Source organism: Paralichthys olivaceus, chromosome 12 (genome assembly GCF_024713975.1).
Source record: "Paralichthys olivaceus isolate ysfri-2021 chromosome 12, ASM2471397v2, whole genome shotgun sequence".
NCBI lineage: Eukaryota > Metazoa > Chordata > Actinopteri > Pleuronectiformes > Paralichthyidae > Paralichthys > Paralichthys olivaceus.
Genome location: NC_091104.1, coordinates 20924638 through 20939253, shown reverse-complemented (window position 1 = coordinate 20939253; position 14616 = coordinate 20924638). Strand labels below are relative to the sequence as shown.

General features: G+C 40.2%; 1 protein-coding gene across 1 annotated transcript in view; it reads right to left on the bottom strand.

Moving 5' to 3' along the window:
- LOC109627982 (leucine-rich repeat and fibronectin type-III domain-containing protein 2) overlaps positions 1 to 14616 on the bottom strand; it is a 137769-nt gene that overhangs the window by 57893 nt on the left and 65260 nt on the right. Inside the window, exon 3 of the mRNA XM_020084823.2 lies at positions 4344 to 4475. The gene's annotated coding sequence lies outside the window, so the exon portion shown is untranslated. The remainder of the gene's footprint in view (positions 1 to 4343; positions 4476 to 14616) is intronic.

Below are 14616 nucleotides of genomic sequence, written 5' to 3'. Positions count from 1 at the left end.
AGCCAGTGGTGGGAACCTGATGTGTCATGATCTGCTTCCCATTGGGAACCTTATTTGTGGACATCCAATTTTGAAAATGGTTCTCGTGTCTGTGGTAGTTTTCTGTGTGTTGTTCACCATGTACTACTGTTCTCTTCCTCCTCGTGTTTGCCTCTTCGTATTCCTGTTACTTTAGTTTTGACTTATGGACCATTAGTTTGTATTCCTTCTTATTTGGATTTGTTTGGTATCTTCTTGAAACCTTCATAGTTTTGACCTCTGCCTGATCCCTGTAAGCCTTGTCTCTATTATTATTCATCCACAGAACTGAATTGATGAGTTCAGCCTCAAGATCTGATGTCTGTTACATGGTGACCTTGTCTTAGTAGCAGGATACCAGCTAACCTGGAATGTACTAGTTTGAGTCAGAATCATAGATTGAAATCACTGCTTTGTTTTCTTGAATTTCATTGTGGAAGCATTGGCAGAAACTAGTCAATATGATGTGGGCATTTCTTTTTTAGGGAACCCAGTTTGGAAGTTTTGGGAGAAATCTGTCTCTGTCAAACTATAGTTTATCCGATAGACTTCAAACTTGGCGATTGTTTTGCTGATGACCGTAAAAACAAATTGTCAGCTGAAGTTCTTGTTTGGATGAGGGGATGTCAAGAAAACCAAAAGGCACCATCCTCCCATCTTTTAAAGAGGTAACCAGAGGGGTGGAACTGTGGAACTCTGCAGCAGTTCAGAGAAACATTTAATTTCAGACCTTTTCAGGAGGTGAAGCACAACCGCAGAAAGAAACAACTTTGAAAAGATACGACAAAAGACCGGTGACAGTGACAACAACACCACTTAGAGATTCTATCAGTGAGTGGCTCAGAATGGGCTGAGCAGCTGGAGGATTGTGAGGTAGCAAGCAAGGCTCTACCTGCCCAGGTCAATTGTTACTAAACTCTTCATCAGATTGTTTCCCCCCAAAACCACAAGTACTACAGTTGTTTTTGTTTCTTCTGAGCAGATTACCTTGTGGTGCCACAAAGAAAAGGAGAGACAGTAAATGAATACCCTTTATACACAAATGGCAATGTCAACAAATCCTTTCGCTCCATGCACTCATGCAGTTTTTATTACTGCCAATTAAATCTAAAATTAATCAAACTGTATTTTCCTTGGGATTTATTAATTTGTGTTACCTGTTCTTTTTCACAAGGGTTTTGCCATAATACAGTTCAATAGCATCTTTGTGATGTCACTTGAGAAATTCAGTATCTATTTTACAGCTTTTTGGCACAAGTCCACACTTTCTTTAGATCTAAATGCCAGACAAACCAGCAATTATAAGAACTTCTATTAAATCATCAAAACCCAGAATAAAAGTCAATACATTCCTACAGCATTTATATCAACTCCATGTCATATCTTCCAATTAACCCTGTTCTTTTGACTTTATTCTGTCAATGTAATTAAGAAAGCTTAGTCGCGGTTCACATTGCACTGTGTGACTTGGACTTTTTATAATTAGACTCCTGGAAAGAACTTTATCTAAGACGGTGAACTTTACAAATGATACTTCCCTTTCCAGTGGAAAAGCAAGACATATGGTTTGCAGACAGTTCTCCTTCCAGCAGCTTCTGAGTTTGTGCCGCAGTGTTTTATGTCTCCTGGTGGCGATGATAGTGAAGATGTCGATGAGGGAGAAAGTCCCTGCAGTTTCCTTGCCCTAGATTTTATCAAATGTTCATTTTAATCTAGCAGGAGTTTTTCTTGTTACAGAATGTTTGTCTTGACACTCTTAGCAAGCAATTTTAGGTTTTCAAGAAGCACTCCATCAGTCCCTGAGAGAAAAGCCTGTACTGGCACGCCCAATGCGTCCATGACATTTTTTCGAAAATCAACCCAATTCAGATTGCATTTTATCTTTTTCTTGCCCAATCACATTGTAGCAGTCCACTGCCTGCGGTATGGTGCCTCCTTGCCATCACTCACCCGAACTCCTTATCTGTTTTCTTCCCCCAAAGCAAAATTGAAACAAGCATGGATTAACTCAATGTCATGGCAGCTTTGTCCCTGGGATAATGGGAGACAATGAGCTCAGCAGTGACGGCAGTGAATGATGCCAATTTTCTCACAGAGAGTGATAGGACAAGAGAGGCAGGAAAGAGTTGAGGGGAGATGGCTTAAGACTCCAACCTAATCCAACTTTGTAAATTAGGACACTCCAGGTTTTTGCTGAGTGTATCATCCAATCATTGTGGTGCAAGCAGCACAAACGCTGACAGAAGATATGTGACAGGTTGGTTTTGAGAAGATTAGGTGATGAATGTTTCTGAGAGGAGGTCATTTGACATGTTTTGTCTTGGGGGTGATAAAAAGTTTGGCTGAGTTTTTCTCTTATTGCTTGGAATGAAGACATTATTCATCCTCGGTTAACTCGTGAACACTTGAGCATTCAGTGAATATACAACATTTATGTGACGGGAGGGTTATCTTGAGTATCAACACTGATCTGTTCTAGGGGGAGTGATGTTTGTTTTTCCTGCGAAATGTCAACGCTTCTCCCTGAGAGAGCTTATCGGAGCTGGTTTTGGTTTGACTTGACTTCACCAAAACCAGGGCAACAGCATGCACCCTCATAAACAACCACACAAAGGCTGCATATTCAAACTCTGCTTTTTAACAATATCAGCAAACTTAGAAACTTTTGGAAAGTATATTCCTCTCCGTAATTTATATACTGTTTATGTATTTATATAATATAAGGTTGCTTTTTATTGCTGAGATCATTTCTCATGTATTAGCATGAAAGCTAAGGATACTCGTGGTGTGTTGTGTGTTTATATGCACACAAGTAAGAAATTGCATTCTGTATGTGAAAGATAAAGAATCTGTTGGCATGGGACAGGATTTTGGGACTGGAAGCCTTCTGGTGTGTTTGACCAATCACATGAACAGCCTTTGGTTGCCTGCAGGTAAAAACTCTGAAAGCAAAAGAGGTAAAACCCATTGACTTTCCATCAGCTATTGGCATTTTAATTTCTCTATATTCATATGCAAATAGCTATTAAATGAGTTTAGCCAGAATGTCTTCTGGACCTAAAACGCCAACACAGTGTTTTGTGTGGAGAAACATTCACTTTGTGTGATAAAAGAACTATGTGGACCGTAAACGGTGCACAGTGAACAGCAGACAGAATCTTGGCCCAGATATCCATTATCTACACCAGAAGCTCCAAAATATTGGCTGTTGCCTGTAGAGGCTAATTCATCGTCAGACACAAGCCGAGGGGTTTTCGAGATTGGGTTGTGTACGAAATTGGATCCATCTGAGCTCAAGATAAAACAAACCGAGCCTGACACAAACCTGACAGGGCTTTTCTCTTTCAAAACCTGAGCCCGATATGTCCTTGATTAAGAGCATGAACAGTTTGAAAAAAAATGGCCAAGTCAACATGACCAAACCTAAAAATCATTTCAAATGGTTTGTCCGATATCTGACCTAAATACATTGAGCTGTGTATCCACACTCTAGAGTGCATCACTGTGCTAACTGGTTTCATAAAAGTCCATGTGGATAAGCAGGTAATTTAGTAATCAGATATCTCTCTTACTCCTGATATCATGTTTTGGAACTATGCCTTTCTTTTGTATTTTCTGTAGTGTGTGTGTGTGTGTCACAGTACAAACGTGTCTGTATTTTAAAAAGTCAAAAGTTCAACCGCTAAATCAGTTATTTTGTCCTCTAGTGGCACAGTTGTGTCAGTTTTTGTCTGACTTTGGATTATTTTTTCTTTCTCTGGATTTTTTTTCTTTTTGGGAAACTGGAGCTGTATCACTAAATGCAAGTAGTTTTTTTTTTTTGTTCCCTGGGACATTCCTCGTGTCCCAGCTTTACTTTCCCTGTCTGAAGTACATGGTCTATATATACCATTAAATAGCCAGTTAGAAGCCTGGTTACCTCTATATAGTTCATGGCCATGATATAGTTTTCCTCTAGAGGAGAGGCAGCTGTATCCTGATGACTGAAATTAGGTTTCACACAGATTGTACATTTACAAAATCACATTACTGCAGAAACCTGTAGTAACTGACATCGTTAACTGTGTAGTGTGTAAACGTGTGCAGTTTGTGGTGCTGTTGAAATATAATGCACCACACAGAGGTCTTTGTGATATTTATCCTACCCATATTAATGAATGGGCAGGAGAAAATAATAAACACCGGTTGGAAGCAAATATTTTCAGTGTCACATTGTCACTAAATTCTCATCATAGGCACTTAAATTGCATTTAAACCGAGTGGGAACATGTTTTATGAAAGCATATGCTACATACACCTAAATATCATTCTCCTTTGGTACTTACAGTTATCAGTCGTTTGGTCAGGTCAGGTATCCGAACACATAGTGCCTCGTGGCAAGAAGGATGCGTCTGATTGAATCAACAGCTCCCCTCGCTAGTTTGTCACATTTGTCTCTGTTGGTTTTATCAGGTCACCTGAAGGAGAGAGGGGCAGAGCAGGACGAGTTAGTGAAAGGTACTAATGGCTGACCTGAAAGCTGCAGAGTTCTAAACAAAACATCAGTGGAAATTGGTGTTTTTGAACATAATGCATTCTGAATGTTTTCTGCAAAATACACTGTAGGTCTTTTAAAATTCCAAGGTAATAAATGCAGAAAGATGTGACATTTAATACGGGAGGGAAAAAAACAACCTGCCCTTTTTGAATTTGGCCTGTCATGAGCTGTATCTAGTACCGCTAACGCACGGTCGGCCATGACCACAGCGGAATTCAAATGTCGAACATTCAAACTCCACTTGAGAGTGCAGGAGGGAAATGAACTGTCTTGGCTTTCTGTTTGGTATTTGCATCTCACATTTTCAGTGTGTAGAATTATGAGTAAGTCTGCTTGCAGGGAACGGTGGTGTTATGGACATCGGGGTGGGGCATCAAAGGATTCAAACCCATGCTGTTTCTAGACTAGGTCTGTTTGTCTTGGTTTAATGTAAGGAGGGAAACATTGATGTCTGATAAAAACAGCATTGATAATCTCATTAAAATTCTGCAACCATGTCAGAGCGCATGTCCTCCCAGAACCCACTGCTGCTTCTTGTACTACTGGGGGAAAATAAAAGCGTGCACACAGGGAGGGAGAAAGGTAGACACAACAAGGTTTTTATGTTTATTTTAAGGAGAAAATTGTGTGATCTTTCTCCAGACTGCGCCGGCCAAAGTTAATAAACATACGCAATTTTGAAGTCTCAATGTAATTTGTGCTCTCTTTACAGAATAATATATCTCTCCTCTTGAGGTTTGCATCTGCCAGAAGTCTGTCTTTGCCAGATCAGGTAGAACAGTGAATTGCGCAAAAAATCACGCTGGCTGAGAGGAAGCCGGAGTCATATGGCCATGGACAAAAGACACCAAATTAGTGTCAGTGTGATACTGGATAATGAGCACTGTGGCACTGTGACAGTGGTATAGCATGATGGAAAAGCAGAGAGCTCAGTCACTGAAAATGACCATGATTTGCACTTTGTCCATTTAAAAACCTCTAGAGAAGTGCAGCTTATTTAAGTCTGAGTCTGTTCAGCCACATTATGAACTAGAATTACAGCCCTACGGTTGTATGCCTTCTCCAACCAGTGCAGTTTCATTCTTTTTTTTCCCAGACTAATGGGATCACCATGACCTCTGACCACTGTAATCATTATTTCATGAGTAAGTGAACATCTGTGTCAAATTCTAAAGCATTCTGAGTTTGTACAATGTCTGATTCACAAGGCAAAAAAAGGGTTTTGTGAGGTCACAGTGACCTTGATCTTTGGCTTCTATTCTATCTATGAGTCTAGGTGAATGTTTGAAACTAATTTTAAGCATTGCCTGGAGGTGTTCCTGTTTTGTAAGATCAATGTGACCTAGAATTTAGACCACCAAGATCTAATCAAGACGTTCTTGATATATAGTGTAAACAAGAGTTGGGACAGTGGTACAGACGGACAACCCGACAACATCATGCCACTGGCTACCAATGGCACAGAGGCATAAAAAGAGCATATTCTCACTTATGTAGTGGTCCCCAGCCATGCAGGTAGTGTTTCTTTAATTCAGGTGTGCAGATATCTTCAGATATGTCTGGTATTCATACGATATGAATGTGAAAGCAATTTCATTTGGGTTTGAATTGACTCAAACTGCACTGTGCAGTGCTGGACTGGATGGTTTTGGTTTCTATTTGCATTTTTAATCAGGAAGAAAGCTCATACCATATATGCGGACTCAACAGCTCTGTGTTGTAATCAAATATCATCTACCAACAACATCGGGAACCATGCAGATTATTAAACATACACGAATCCAACTGGCTGCTGTTTGTTGTAATGTGCTGATAGAGATTCAGTGTCAAACCTGCTTCCACATACACTCCGTGCATTTGTTTTTATTTGTTCATCTGACTGATTCATATAAAAAAGTGTCTGTGCTCAAATGTCTTAGTTTGATTCAACCTCTCTTTTAAAAAGAGAGATTCCCTCTTCCTGCAAGTATTTTAATGCTGTGGTCGTGTTAATGGGACATGAACAATATGTTTTTGCTTGTGCACAATCACTCATTTTCTATGTTCTATTGTTACTAACCCTTGTGTCCTTTCAATGCATTTCACTTCCGTCAGTTTCTGTCAGCATTCCAGCATTTTCCTAGAGTTTCTTCATCATCAGTTATTTACAGTTTATTTTGACTGCTCCTTCAGTCTTCTGTTTTGTCTATACATGATTGGATTAAAGCCTAAGTCACATTAAAGAGCGTTAATCGGATGTTTCTCACCTGTTTCTAGATGCAAGTTATTCCAACTGAGGCCAACACTGACTACATCATAGGATGTGAAGTAAAAAAAAGATTTTTATAATATTTTTGAGTTAATTTGGTTATTGCCTCTTATTTGCAAAAGTTAAACCAACCCTTTACAGTACACACTGTCCCTGGTGCCTTAATTAGAAATGGGGTTTATAAATTAGAATTTGATGAATGGGTTGAAAGAAGCGTTGTTTCATGCTGTGTGATTTCTGCCTCTGTCACAGCTGAAAAGCTGCAGAATATCCTCCCGAAATCCCATTGACAAGCTCCCTCTGCAATGTGGGGTGTTACTAAGCCACAGAGATTTCCTGAATTCCTTGGTTGTAGCATGTTGGCTGTTGCCAAGTACACCTCTGCTTTGATTCTGACAGCATAATATACTTAATGAGATGCCAGAGCCTGCAAGCTGTGTTCTCCATCCCTCCCTATTCCCACCCACAGCAGCCCGAGTGCCCACACTGCCTCGTGGTGGGTTTAACATTGTTCCAGTGGAAACGGGCACAGAGCTGTAAAAGTTAAACCAGAATTCAGACAGCTACAATTTCATGCCGTATGTTAAGACACTGCTGTTGGCATACATGTCGCTGAGGTCATCAGCAGCTGTCATTTTAGATTATGTTTGATGTAATGCAGTGAAAATGGTACAGTGGAAAAAAGGTTTGTGGTACTATGTTCGGCAGTAATTTTTCAGCTACAGTTGTTTTTAATGCAGATTTAGGACATGACATTATGCATGGAGGTACAAGTCCTTGAAGTTGGTGAATATGTAAATAAAGGAATGTTCCCCATGAGGTTATAATGTACAATACCATAACCTATATGGCTCTTTACATTATGCACCCAAAATACTACTATACTATGGAGTATTCAAAGAAAAGTAATATGATAACACATGAAAGATGAAACCATGATTTGCAGAATAATTTTGATTATTGATTATCCACTATAATTTCATCGTACTACCACAGCTGTAAAGCGACAGTGACACCAAAGTAATTCTAAGCCAAAATATGTACAGTAGCTTCTGCTGTAAGTAAAATGATACAGATGTATCCACTGCGATGTTGCAGGGACTGAAGCTGTGTGGCAGGAGAAAAAAAAAATATTCCCATGTTTACGACTTGAAAGTGTTTTTGAATATTCTTAAATGTCCAAGATGGCAGCTGTCTCCTTTTGCTACACATTGGGGTTCTATGTAATGGCTGTGGTTGTCAGAGAACTTGATGTAAAACAAGCAATGCACTGTCTCATAAACATCAGATAATTTAAATAAGAAATGAGTTCCTGAGTGCCTAAAGGCAAATTAAGCTGGGCAGTCACTTTATTTGCAAGAAATTGCACCAAGGCAATCAATCAAGAATGTGTCCTGTCATTTATAAGGGATCCATCAAGTTGGATGGAGGATGCCAAGAAATTGTTTAAGCTGTGTGTCCAGTGTTAGTGATGAGCTCCATCTCAGAGCCAGCATCCCTTCAGGCATTTGAGTTAAGGATTCACTCAAGAACGCAACAGTGTGTGAACATCATGTCAGTTGCAGGATGAGTTGCAGAATGAAACCACTTCTATGCCATTAAAAAAAACATACTAAACACAGACGTGTCTGCAAACAAAATCAATCAATTAGGCTTCCATATGAGATAAACAAATATATGCAGATAGTAAACACAAACACACACATTGTTGCTTCACGTGGTCGATTTCAAGTCGAGCCAAAGAAAACACATCTGATCCAAACCACAACTGGACTTCCATAAGGAGACAGCAAGGAGACGACTGTTCCCTTGGAGCTAGATTGTATTTAGTTTTCATTCATATTAGTTATCATACAGGCATACATTTAAAAGAAATGAAAATTGGTTGATTAGTGGATTCCACATCCACATGTAAGCTTTACATCTTAGGAACATGTGTCGCCTCTGGTTTTCTGGCAGCATCTCAGGCCATGCAAATGAATGTGCACATGTTGGCCACTTATTCTTGCACAAACATATAAAGGCTCTATAAAATAGCAGGCCATGAAATGTATTTATAGCATCTGAATGTACAGTGTGTCTGTGTCCATAAAATCTGCTGAAGGCTCAAGTACCAATTTATCATTCTATCAATATTTAGTTGGTCACAACCAAGACGATTAAGTCCAACGGGGACCAATCAAACATGGCTAATTAAAAGAACGTTTTCGTGGATGGTGTTTACATTGCTAGCTATTTTGATGTGCTAGGGAAAAGAGGACTGCTCTGCTGACTGCAATGCTCTCTAAACAACAATATTTGTCTTCAAATATTTTCACTGTATGCAATGTAAAAATCTGTCTTTTTTTAGTTTTGCTTCACAATTTGGTTTCCCAGCGACTACATATGTATTATTAAATGCACTCTAAAATAAACTACAGGCATTCTAGCAGCTCTGTGAGGCTGCACTTAATGCTGCATTCACACAATGTCATCAGAATGGGAGGAACAAGAAAAACACCACTGGGTTGTTCTGGCTTGTGAGTGTTCATGCATTATTTCTAGGTGGTTAGTCCTCGTGCGAACTGTGTTGCCACACCAGATCAATGGTCTCAATTTGCTCAATTTCTTGGGTTATTCATTGCGTGCAGTTTGTTGCAAAGTGAGACCAGATGCCCTTCGAGCATATAGTTCCTACATAATAAGATGAATTGATTATATTGATTAATTGTTTTAGCCAGTGGATGTACATTTGCAGCCATTCTGCTGTCAGTGAGGCCTTAGCAACAGTGATGCTTTAAGCTAAATGATAATGTCAGCATGCTAATATGCTCACAATGACAGTACATGCTAATGTTAATAAGCTATAATTGCACATTCACAATCTTATAACACTGTGTCAACCTGTTCATATTTGCTAATTAGCAAACCACTCATGTGGCTAAAACATGCAGCAGAGGCCAAGCTATGCTGACTTTTACTTAATGTGGGCCAACCTCCAAAAACAATATTGGACCCTATACTTCCCATGATGCAATTCATTTATGTATTTTATTTGATTCTGCTTATCTGGCCAACACCCATATCTGAAACACAGACTTCCTGTTTAACGTCTGGGTGATGAAACTTGATGTTTCCAGACTTGACAAGCTCGTCCAGACATGAGAAAACTGCTTCCCCACACTTAAGTCGTACTAACCAAGAGTACTGCATTATCAATGAGCTGGCGTGCTGTTTCTCCAAATAACATAAAATCCTCCTCTGCCTGTATTCCTGACATAATAACATGACGTGTTGCTCAGTAGTATGCCGTGACATTGTCTATCTGGAGGGATTCGCACATGATACCTAAGCTGCAAATGAGGCATCTGAAAGACTAGAGGTCTAGAGAGAATGCTAGGCACGTCGCTCTGCCTGCTGTTGGCAGTGTTTTGATCCAAGCGCTGGACGGGAGGACCGGTGGTCCCTTTGAATGCAAATGAACGATGTCTTCAAAAAGGCAACACTCCTTAGAGTCACCTTAAACTACTGAGCCTGATGTTAAAGATGACATCAAAGTGCTGGCACAATAGAAAGGAGCTTTCATGGCAAACCACGTCACCACGAGTGACACATTACATTTAAAACCAAAGCTCAGTTGGTTTGAGACGGACATCTGGCTCAGCCCAGTGGTGCAAACATGAGACGTACAGCTGGATGAGAATTCAACAGTGAGTTTGCAAGAAAGGAAGCAAACTTTAGAATAGTTTCAAAGATTCTCTGACACAAAGCAGTTTCCTTTTTTTTTCTGCTCTCCACTTTAATCTTACCTTGTGTGCTGGTGTGAAAAATGTAACCCAGTCTCACCCGCTGCTATTTCACCAGTGCAAATGGTCCAGTGTGCCAATACATTTTTTTAAATGATTCACATCATTTCTCTCACTGCTTCCAGAGGCATTCCCTCAGAGTTAAATTGCCATGTGCATAATCTATGCTCTAACGACAGATGACAACTTGGCACACTATTAAACGTGCTGCTGTGGCTTCTTGATCCACCTCTGCATTGAACCTACAGTGTTTTCCACAGCATTGTGGGCCCCGCGCAGAGGAGGCAAACCTGACCTGTTGTTGGCTCTATCTTTAGCTCTGCATCATGGTTGACACGTCGTGCGGTTTGCTTGAGCGGGCCTCTGCTACATAATTCATCTGTGTTTGAGCAAAATCTGTTTGAAAAGAATTAATGTTACCTCGGCTCAAGGCACCAGCCATTTAATCATTATCACGGTGCAGCCAGTCTCACTGCACTTACTCCCTGAAGAATACAGTGGGGGTTGTGATAGGATGGAGGGGTGTGCTGTACAACAGCTGGAGTGGGGTGCTGGGACGCAGAACAGTCACATATATTTGAAAGCATGTATTTTAGAATTGGATTTAGCAGCTATTATAGGTGATGAATGTATATGAATTTGAAAATGCTACGCTCTGCTGAGATGGACACGCGTGTAGATTACTCTTGTGTGTGCATTAAAGTGCACAAAGCATGTATATATATTTGATTAAAGTTGAGTTCACTTCCTTCATTTAAATATTTTAGTGAAAACTAAAATGCAAAATGGTGTAAAATACAGAACTGCAGTTTGTTTACTGCCCTTTGCCACAGAGCAACAGCCTAGAAGACAGCTAATGCCACATTCACATCACATCCTTCATAATTACGAGCAGCGGGGTGGAAAAAGAATGTTCACGTCGGCTTACTAAATGTCAAAGGGTTAGGGTTTATTCCTGAGCATTTCTGACAGCTACAATATCACCTGGTAAGAACTGTGCAGTGTCAACAGACCACAAGCGATGTGACTACACATGCAACAGTGTCATTTAATTCACACAAACAACTCATTTGGCTAATTCAAAAGGAAATATTCACAGTTTGTATCTCTTTCCACTTGATAGCATTTAGGCCTGTGCTTCTATGAAATGCTTTCAGACACGCACTGAACTCCAGCCACTTTCGTGGCATAAGCCAGAGGGCACGTACATGTATGTGTGAACGCAAACGTCAGTTGCTCTGTACATTATTTAAAGTTTTTCCTGCCATCCCGTTCTTATAATGTCCAGAGAATGGCTGAGCCCATGTGAGAAATTCACAGTGAGCAAGTGGGTGTGCTGATCACGTTTCTAACACGCAATGGACCTGAAACAGAAAAGAAAATATCTTGGGACAAAGACAGATGTCAACGTGGACAGACGAGATTTGAGAGCTTTTGATGGCAGTGACAATGTGACGCACATCAAGATTGCAATAAGTAGTATTAGTACTGCTATCTTTGCTTGTGTTAGAATTCAAGCAATTTGGTTTGATCCTTTTTAAAATCACATCTCAATACAGCAAATTAAATGTTTTCACTCACTTCATTAATAGCATGCAGACAGACACATACCGATTTAAAATCCTTTTTTTTCCTTACATTCCCTCCAGACCACGTAAAGTGCAATCTCTGCACTTCTTATGTAATATTCAGGTTCTATGCCAATGAATTCTTAAAAAGGAAAAAAAAGAAAAATATGACTGTGACTCCTGTTAGAAAGTTTGCTGCCCAGCCTGGAAACGCCAAACCCTCTTTATCTCAGCCTCTGTGGTTACCGCCGCTTGCCTTTGTTGAGCAAAATTTCCAACGGCTCGTGACAGAAGTAAGTTTGTTCATAGCGAAGAGCTACGATACAGCGAGAGACCTATAGTGTATCACAGCTCAGTGTTTAACACCCCGCGAGAGTGATGCATCTGAGAGATGAGTCGGTGTATTTATAGTCTCATTTGCATGCAAGATATATTATGAAGCTGCATACAGTAATTTACTGTGTTAGTTGAGCCCTCCAGTGCCGCACAAAAGATGGAATATTTGAGTTGATGACAAGTACACAGGGGCTATGCATAATGTATGCAAGGGTAATAACGCACTTTAAATTCCAAAATACTTTGTTGTTGCAAAATCTGTTGTGAGTGGATGTTGAGATGAGGCTTACACAAAGAGCCTGAGCCTGAAGCACATGTTTGTCTGCTGCCAGGTTGTAATGTAGTCGCTTCTGCATGCAGGATGTAAATTGTAAGCTGGATTACATCCAAAACATTTTATCGCCCATCACACAGCGGCGCAAAGCCGCAGTGTTATGTTCATGTGATATTCGCTCAAATGCAATAGATGCAGCTGTCGGATCAGTTTGGAAACTTTCTGCCCATTCCAGCATCAATGTGTGCAACATCTACCTAACCTAGGTGACGAGACGTTCAGGAACAATCTGCCTCTTTTCAACAACTCCTTGGTAAGAATGGCAGGAACCAAGTCGTGGGCAGCTTGAGCCATCCCTTTAACAATTGTACACAAATTTCCCCACATTAAAGTCACGCCACTCCCTTTCACATGATTAGTGACAACACAAGATTTTCATCACCGAGAAAGGTAAGTGAAGGGGGAGTCCATCCCCCCCTCAGTTATTACATTGATAGTGTTCATGCCTCATAGATCAACCATACTTTTAACATAATCAGCATGTGGTTGAGATAATAATAAACCCCGCATTAACTCTTACTACTTCTGCAAAGAATGTTGTTTGCAGTTGTGTTTGGGTTCTGCAAAGATTACTAGAAGGACACAGTACAGGTCAGGAAAAAACTCAATTTCGGAGTGAATCCGGGCAAATCCAAGAATTTTTCACTTTCTCCTGCACAGTTACAGAGGAAAGTGTGACAGGTTCTCGGGTGGATCGTGATGATAGCCCTGCACACAGCTGTACAATGCAGCTGCGAACCAAAACACCAAATCAGAGCTCCCTTGTGTTATTTGAAGTGTAACACACTGCAGCAGGACAATTGAGAAAATGGTGGGCCACCACAGACTAGATCATTAATGAGAAACACTGCTTAGACATGGCACAGAAAGGGCATTAATGTCTACAATGCAGATAATTGAACTTCAGTCCAACAATTCAAGTAATTTAGTGCTGTTAGACATCCCACGAATTTATTTTTGCACGTGTGGACTAGGTTTAAGTTTATTCTGATCTGAATTAGCATATCATTATCCTGGTTATGTCACAAGTAAACTGAGTAACCCCACCCAATTAAAAATGAATGGCTCTCGGAGAGGAACAGGGCTTTATGCTCTGGCTCCCCTCAAAGAGCTGAATATCACTGATTTGATCACATCTCTGCCTTTCTTTCTTTGTATGTCTTCAAGTACCTCCACCTCCACCTAAGAACCGCTCACATACGTAAGTGGTGCTGCAGTGGTGTAGGGTCGGTCTTTGATGACAAAGCACGGCATTTTGAAAGGTCAGTCTATACAGTATGAATACATGGTGACCCCTCTTTCTAATAACCTTCACTCATGGCACAGTCTTCATTCTGTTTCTTTTTACTTCTGAGAAATCACCAGTAGGGCAAAACTGCAGTTAATGTAACACGCAACTATATTATTATAGTGAGTCATTTTCACATGTCACATTTAGAAAACACGAGTTACACGTCAATATGATGCTGGCCCATCAAAAGCATCTCCATGACAACTGCTTAGAAAAGATGTTTTGGGATTTTATTTTGATGTATTCACATCTACAAGTCCATTTGTCATCAGAGATTTTCATTAACCTTTGTGTCGTGTTCGGGTCAAATCTGACCGATTTCCATTTCGATCAATCATAAATATTGTGTTTTACATTTTATTGTCTCAAGGGCTTATGATATCCTCCACACTAGGCATTTGAACATTTACAATTGCTGATCACTACTTTCATTGAATTTTGAGTTGTTTAGTCAACTTTGTAACACCTGTGGTGTTCCCGGTCAAAAATGACCGCCATA